The sequence below is a fragment of the Phyllobates terribilis genome, unplaced genomic scaffold (assembly GCF_046119375.1).
Source record: "Phyllobates terribilis strain yellow unplaced genomic scaffold, ASM4611937v1 Scaffold_37__1_contigs__length_12642776, whole genome shotgun sequence".
NCBI lineage: Eukaryota > Metazoa > Chordata > Amphibia > Anura > Dendrobatidae > Phyllobates > Phyllobates terribilis.
The window spans coordinates 7868880-7875502 of NW_027362797.1; positions in this window are offsets into that span (position 1 = coordinate 7868880).

Below are 6623 nucleotides of genomic sequence, written 5' to 3' on the forward strand. Positions count from 1 at the left end.
CAGGGGCTGGGACTGGCAGTAGGACGCCTTGCGGTGGACCGCCAAGCTCGATCCTTATAACAGCTTTTTAACTGCATTTGCTTTAGTGGACGCTACTGGAGCTGGAATTACGCGGCTGCTGGCATGAGACTTGCCCTCCAATAGATCCTTGTAAAAGGATTTAAAGTGTACTCATTCAAATTAGAGAGACAATTTAAATTAAAAAGATTAGACCTGCCTCCACCGCAGGGGGGCTCGCTCGACCCACCAGCGGACAGGCACCAGTATTGGGAGAGGGGGGCTGGCCGTCAGGGTCCACCGCGGCTCTGGCACAAACCCGGCGACACGGAGGTCGTACGGGCAGGAACGGATTGGCCGTGTCGGCTTTGCAGTTTTTTGGTTTTAGAAGGGCATGACATGCCTATATCTGTGATTCCCCCTCCTTTTACTCCTCCACCGCTTTTCTTTTCGCATGACTATATGTACTTGTCACTTCTCCATGTGTTTGTTGTGTCTTCTGAGCAGTTTATCAGCTTTTGGACACCTTTGAACATGTTTTCTATGTGTTTCTATGTGTTTTTGTTTGCCTGCCATTGGTTTTAACGGTGTTCGAAGGTGTTCGATGAACAGTTCGGCGAACATACGGGTGTTCGACGAACCGAACTCGAACACTACGGGGGTGGCTCAACACTACTCACAACTCACTGCTGCCTGGCTCCACCTTCCCTTTTATATCCCTAACGGGCTCCCTCTGCTGGTCTGAGGTGGAAGGTGGAGATGTGGGAACGGTTATAGGGGCCTTTTGTGGAGGAATCCTTCAATACACCCTTCTAGGATCTGTGATACCAAGCGCAGCTGGGCGTCACAGCAGCCTGTGTAACGTTGGTCCCAACTCTCTGCAGGTCATTCACTAGGTCCCCCTGTGTGGTTCTGGGATTTTTGCTCACCGTTCTTAAGATCATTTTGAGCCCACGGGGTAAGATCTTGTGTGGAGCCCCAGATCGAGGGAGATTATCTGTGGTATTGTATGTCTTCCATTTTCTAATTATTGCTCCCACAGTTGATTTCTTCACACCAAGCTGATTGCCTATTGCAGATTCAGTCTTCCTTGTTATGATCTGCAACATGTACTAAGGAAAGACCAGGGAAAACTGTCCCTACAGTAAAACTAAGCTGACTCCCTACGATGTAGTGAGCTGCCTGTTCCTAGCGAATAGACCCGCCTTAGTCCTCGGCTAGTCTGAACGAAGACCTATAGCATAAGGGGAGGGGTCCTTAAAAGAACTAAGGACTGGGACAAAAATGTGACACCTCCTAAACAGAGAAGTTGTTGCAGAACACAAAAAGACAAACAGACAAAAAAGTACTAGAGGTCCTAGAAGGACCAAATGAACTGACAGAGAAAGGCATAGAAGCACCTGGCTAGAGAAACAGTCAAACACAGAAGTCCAGCACAGCCAAAAGGGCGGAGCTAGAATATAAAGTCTCGTGACCGCAAAACACAAGATGGGAAAAAGCAAACAGGAGGGTTCTAACATTCCCAGCCTGGTGCAATTTTGTTTCTGGTGTCCTCCGACAGCTCTTTTGTCTTCACCATAGTGGAGTTTGGAGTGTGACTGTTTGAGGTTGCGGACAGGTGTCTTTTATACTGATAACTAGTTCAAACAGGTGCCAGTACTACAGGTAATGAGTGGAAGACAGAGGAGCCTCTTAAAGAAGAAGTTACAGGTCTGTGAGAGACAGAAATCTTGCTTATTTGTAATTGACCAAATACTTATTTTCCACCAAAATTTGAAAACCGTTTCTTTCCAAATCAGACAATGTGGTTTTCAGAATTTGCTTTCTCATTTTGTCTCTCATAGTTGAGGTCTACCTATGATGTCAAATACAGGCCTCTCTCATCTTTTTAAGTGGGAGAACTTGCACAATTAGTGGCTGACTAAATACTTTTTTTCCCAACTGTAAGTACGATAAGTGATGCAATGACTTTCTAAAGTTACACAATTATTTATAGAAATTGATTAAAAAAGGGTACTAAAAGACACATGGTTTAAGTTACAAATACATATATGTATATTTTAAGTAGCAGCAAGAAGTGTCTGTGAGCAGTGCTGCTGTTGGGTGAGCTACCAAAAGGAGACTAAGGGGACAGAGATTAGCGCGACCTGGACCTCAATGAAGAGGCAGAGTGGCATGCCACCTTAAAGGGGCCCTTGGATAGGATGATATGTCATGAGAAACCTTGAGCTTGCTAAACACCTAAGATAGCAAAACTAAACAGGACTAAGTTTGAATGTCCGACTACGCCACCCGTGGATTGCGGTCAGGAATGACCGCCGCTGCAAGGCAGACCACTGAGGCTGATGTTGGTGTGCAGCACAGGGGTAGGACAACTCACCACGGGAAGAGTGTAGCCTCAGGGCAGTGTAGGTGAATGCTGGGGGTGATAGTGCAGGCCGCAGTAATAAGAGTTCAGAGTCCGCTTCAAACAGTCCAGGGTCTTTATTGTAGGTATTACTATTGACCCAACAGGAGTACTGGGTAGGAATGGGCCTGGGTGTCTGAGAGCATTCGGGCGAGCCCCACTGGTCAGGGTGAGTGTGAAGGCCTACCGTTCTCTCTCTGCCCTTGCTGACTATCCCCCCTTTCGTGGTGTAATAGCCCACGTCCCTGAGCTGGCCGTGTACTTCGCCTGTATGGCTTGCGACTCGGGCCTTAGGTACCTTTTGCTGTACTGGTCCCTCTGTGTGGCGGAGCCTCCAGGCTTCTTAGGCCAAGGGACAGGTTTTTCTTCTGTGGCCATCTTCACAAGAGGGCACCAAGTGCAACTATCTACATGGTAGTTCTGGTTATTCACAGTCCATAACCTGTCAGTCCATTGTATCTAGGGAAACTGGAAACACATCATTAATAACCAGGGTACAAACATAAAACATTAAATATATACACTGTGCATTTAGATCCTCCAGCGAGCTGGTATTTGACCTCTAGTGCTCCGGGTTGACCTGCGTAACTCACTGTCTGGTGGTGGTCTAACCTGGCTTTCCCCACTAGCATTTAGGGTACAGCTACTAGCTGGGTTTACAGGCAGGGCAGGAAGCTGTCTGCGGGTCCTTTGGCTTACCGCAGGCATGGCAGGCTCACTGTCAGCAGAGGGTTGACTCTCCTGGGCTGCTGGCATGGGTTCTTCTGCCTCCGGAGCTGCTTGTTCTTCTTGTTCTTCCTGCTCTCCTGTAGGCTCCTGCTGGGTAAGTTGAAGGAAGTGTAGGATGGGTACCACTATGGCATCGTTTATCTGAGTCCAGGACCGGGGGAACTCTCCGAGAACGGTGCTGACCATTTGCTCCTTGTCCACTGCTGGCTCAAGGTCATCTTGATCTTCACTTGGATTCTGCAGTTGCTCGGGGCATCGTTTTAGGTGGTCTCTGGAGACAGTGCTAGTGGTTTCTCCTCCATCCTTGGTAATTACACATACTTTAGGGTTGTCGTGGTTGGATGGCAGTACTGTGTACGGGTCGCTCTCCCACTGGTCATCTAGCTTGTGAAGCCTTCTCTTCCACTTCAGGACCTGCTCACCAGGTTCCAGGGGACCAGCAGGGGCGTGTTGGTTGCTTTTCTCTCGCTTGAGCCAGACTCCACTCCACACTCTCCTGTACCTTCTTGTACTGTAGCCGCCGTTCCGTATCCCAGTCCGCATCTGGGGAGGTGTCCTCGGGTGTCAGGACTCCCATCTCCAGGTCCATAGGCAGCTTACCTGGTCTTGCTTGCATCAGGTAAGCCAGGGTGCAGTTGGTAGCATTCACCGGGATATGGTTGTACAAGTCTATCAGGTCTGGCAGCTTCTCCGGCCACAGGCTGCGTTCTTTCAGGGGCAACGTCTTGAGGAGATCGATGACGATATTGTTCATTTTCTCACACAGCCTGTTGGTTTGCGGGTGGTAAGGCGTTGTCCGAATCTTCCTACAGCCGTAGAGGTTGCAAAACTCCTGGAAGTCTTCCGCCTCAAACGCTGGACCTTGATCTGTCAAGACCTGTTCTGGATACCCGTATGGACGGCAGAAGTGTTGTTGGAAGACTCTGGCCGCTGTTTGGGCTGTCAAGTCTTTAACAGGAACCACCACCAGGAACCGGGAATAGTGGTCCACTATTGTCAGGGCATAGACGTAGCCCGACCGGCTTGGAGCCAGTTTCACGTGGTCCAGAGCTACCAGCTCAAGAGGCTGCCTGGTGACGATGGGCCTCAAGGGTGTCTTCTGGCTGGTATGGTCCTTCCTTCTGAGGTGACATGGGCCGCAGTCCCTGCTCCACTTCTCTATGGCCCCTCTCATACCGATCCAGTAGAACCGCTCTCTCGGTAGGAACTCCGGTGTCTTCCACCCGAAGTGTCCCGCTCTGTCATGGTAGGCCTCCAGGACCATTGCTGCATCCTGTCTCGGGACCACTACTTGCCAGGTCAGCTCGTGCGTCCGATGGTTGACCAGCCTTCGGCACAGCTTACCTTCGTAGAGGAATAGCCTGCTTTTCTCCTTCCATAACTGCTTGGCTTCCTCTGGAGCGTCCGTGCCAGGGCTAGCGTCTGCCTGGGTTAACAGGTCTTTCACCAGGCGAACTGCAGGGTCACTATCTTGCGTTTCAGCCCAGCCGTGGTGTGGTAAGGGGTTGAACATGACGGTGGTTAGATCTTTGTCTCTTACCCGGTGAGAATACTGAGTGGCCCCATACCGGTGGAACGCAGGGAGCTCTACTTCCTCCAGCTCTCCCGAGTCTTCTTCTCCTTCGGTTAGGTGGGGCATTCTTGATAGAGCGTCTGCATTGGCATTGGTTCTGCCTGCCCGGTATTTGATTGTGATGTCATAATTTGATAGCCGGGCCATCTACCGCTGTTCTAGGGCACCAAGTCTTGCATTGTCCTGGTGTGTCAACGGGTTGTTGTCCGTGAACGTTGCGGAGGCCAGGTAATGTTTAAACTGTTCTGTGACGGCCCACACCTCCACCAAGAATTCTAGCTTGAAGGAGATGTAATTCTCCGGGTTCTTTTCAGTGGGACTCAGCTTCCGGCTGGCGTACGCGATCACCCTTTCTCTGCCCTGTTGGTTTTGGGACAGTACGGCTCCTAGCCCCACATTACTGGTGTCTGTGTGGAGGATAAAGGCTGGCCATAATCGGGGTAGGCCAGGATCTCATCCCCCGCGAGGGCCATCTTCAACTGGCGGAAGGACTCCTCTTCCGGCTTGTCCCACTTGAAGGGTGGCTTGTGACTTCTGGATTTAGACTGACCTATCAGGAGGTCCTGCATTGGAGCTGCCATCTTAGTGAACCCGGGGATGAACCTTCGGTAGTAGCCTACCAAAACGAGGAATTGCCTCACTTCTTTGATGTTAGAGGGGCTTGGCCAGCTCTTGATGGCTGTAACCTTGTCGGGGTCGGGGGCTACTCCCTCAGCACTCACCATGTGCCCTAGGTACTGTACCTTCGGTTATAACAGGTGACACTTTGAGGGCTTCACTTTCAGGCCATAGCCTGCCAGGGCTTCGAACACCTCGGCCAGGTGCTTTAGAAGGTCCTCGTAAGTCTTCGAAAAGACAATCACGTCGTCCAGGTAAAGTAGGACCGTCTCGAAGTTTCGGTGCCCTAGACAGCATTCCATCAGCCTCTGGAAGGTCCCGGGTGCATTGCAGAGCCCGAATGGCATACAGTTGAATTCACTCAATTCCATCGGGGTGGTGAAGGCGGTCTTCTTGTCAGCCTGTGCCACAGGAACCTGCCAGTACCCGCAAGTAAGGTCCAAAGTAGAGAAGAAATTAACTGATTTTAGTGCGGCTAAAGACTTCTCTATCCTAGGTAACGGGTACGCGTCTTTATGGGTGATATGATTGACTTGTCTATAGTCCACGCACATTCTCATGGTACCATCTTTCTTTTTTACCAGAACCAAGGGGGCTGCCCAGGGGCTACAGCTATCTCTAATGACCCCGGCTTCTTTCATTTCTCTCAGCATGCCCTTTGCGTTCTGATAATGTGCAGGGGGTACAGGTCTGTATCTCTCTTTTATTGGTGGGTGGCTCCCCGTGGGGATGTGGTGTTCTACCCCTTTCACCCTGCCGAAGTCTAGCGGGTGCTAGACTCCTTGTTCTTGGTGCAAGGGAGTGGAGTCAGCACCCACGTGGAGTTTCTGGCACCAGTCCTCCTTAGGTTTCTGGGAGCCATTACCCTCCACCGGTGGAGATGGAGGCAAGGGTTCCACGACCCTGAGAGCATTGTGTTCGACAGCAAACAATTTGGCTAATGTAGCGTACCGGGGCAAGTGTACTTCCCTTTCCCCAATGTTTAAGATCCGGACGGGCACCCTTCTATGGCGGACATCAACCACCCCCCGGGCTGTCAAAATGGTGGGCCTGCTGTCTGAGTACACGGGTTCTACCAAGGCTTGGTAGTCTCTCCCTCTTAACCCGATTGCAGTCCGACACCAGATCATCATTTCACTTTTGGGAGGCATGGCAATGGGGAACGGGTCGCTCATCCTCGCGCTACCGATCTCACCACCAGACAGTTCTACCTGTTGCCGTCTCATCAGGGCTCTTGTCTCTTTCTGGAGGACCCTCTGTTGGCTGGAGCTCGCATTCATCGCCACCTGCTGCAAAATT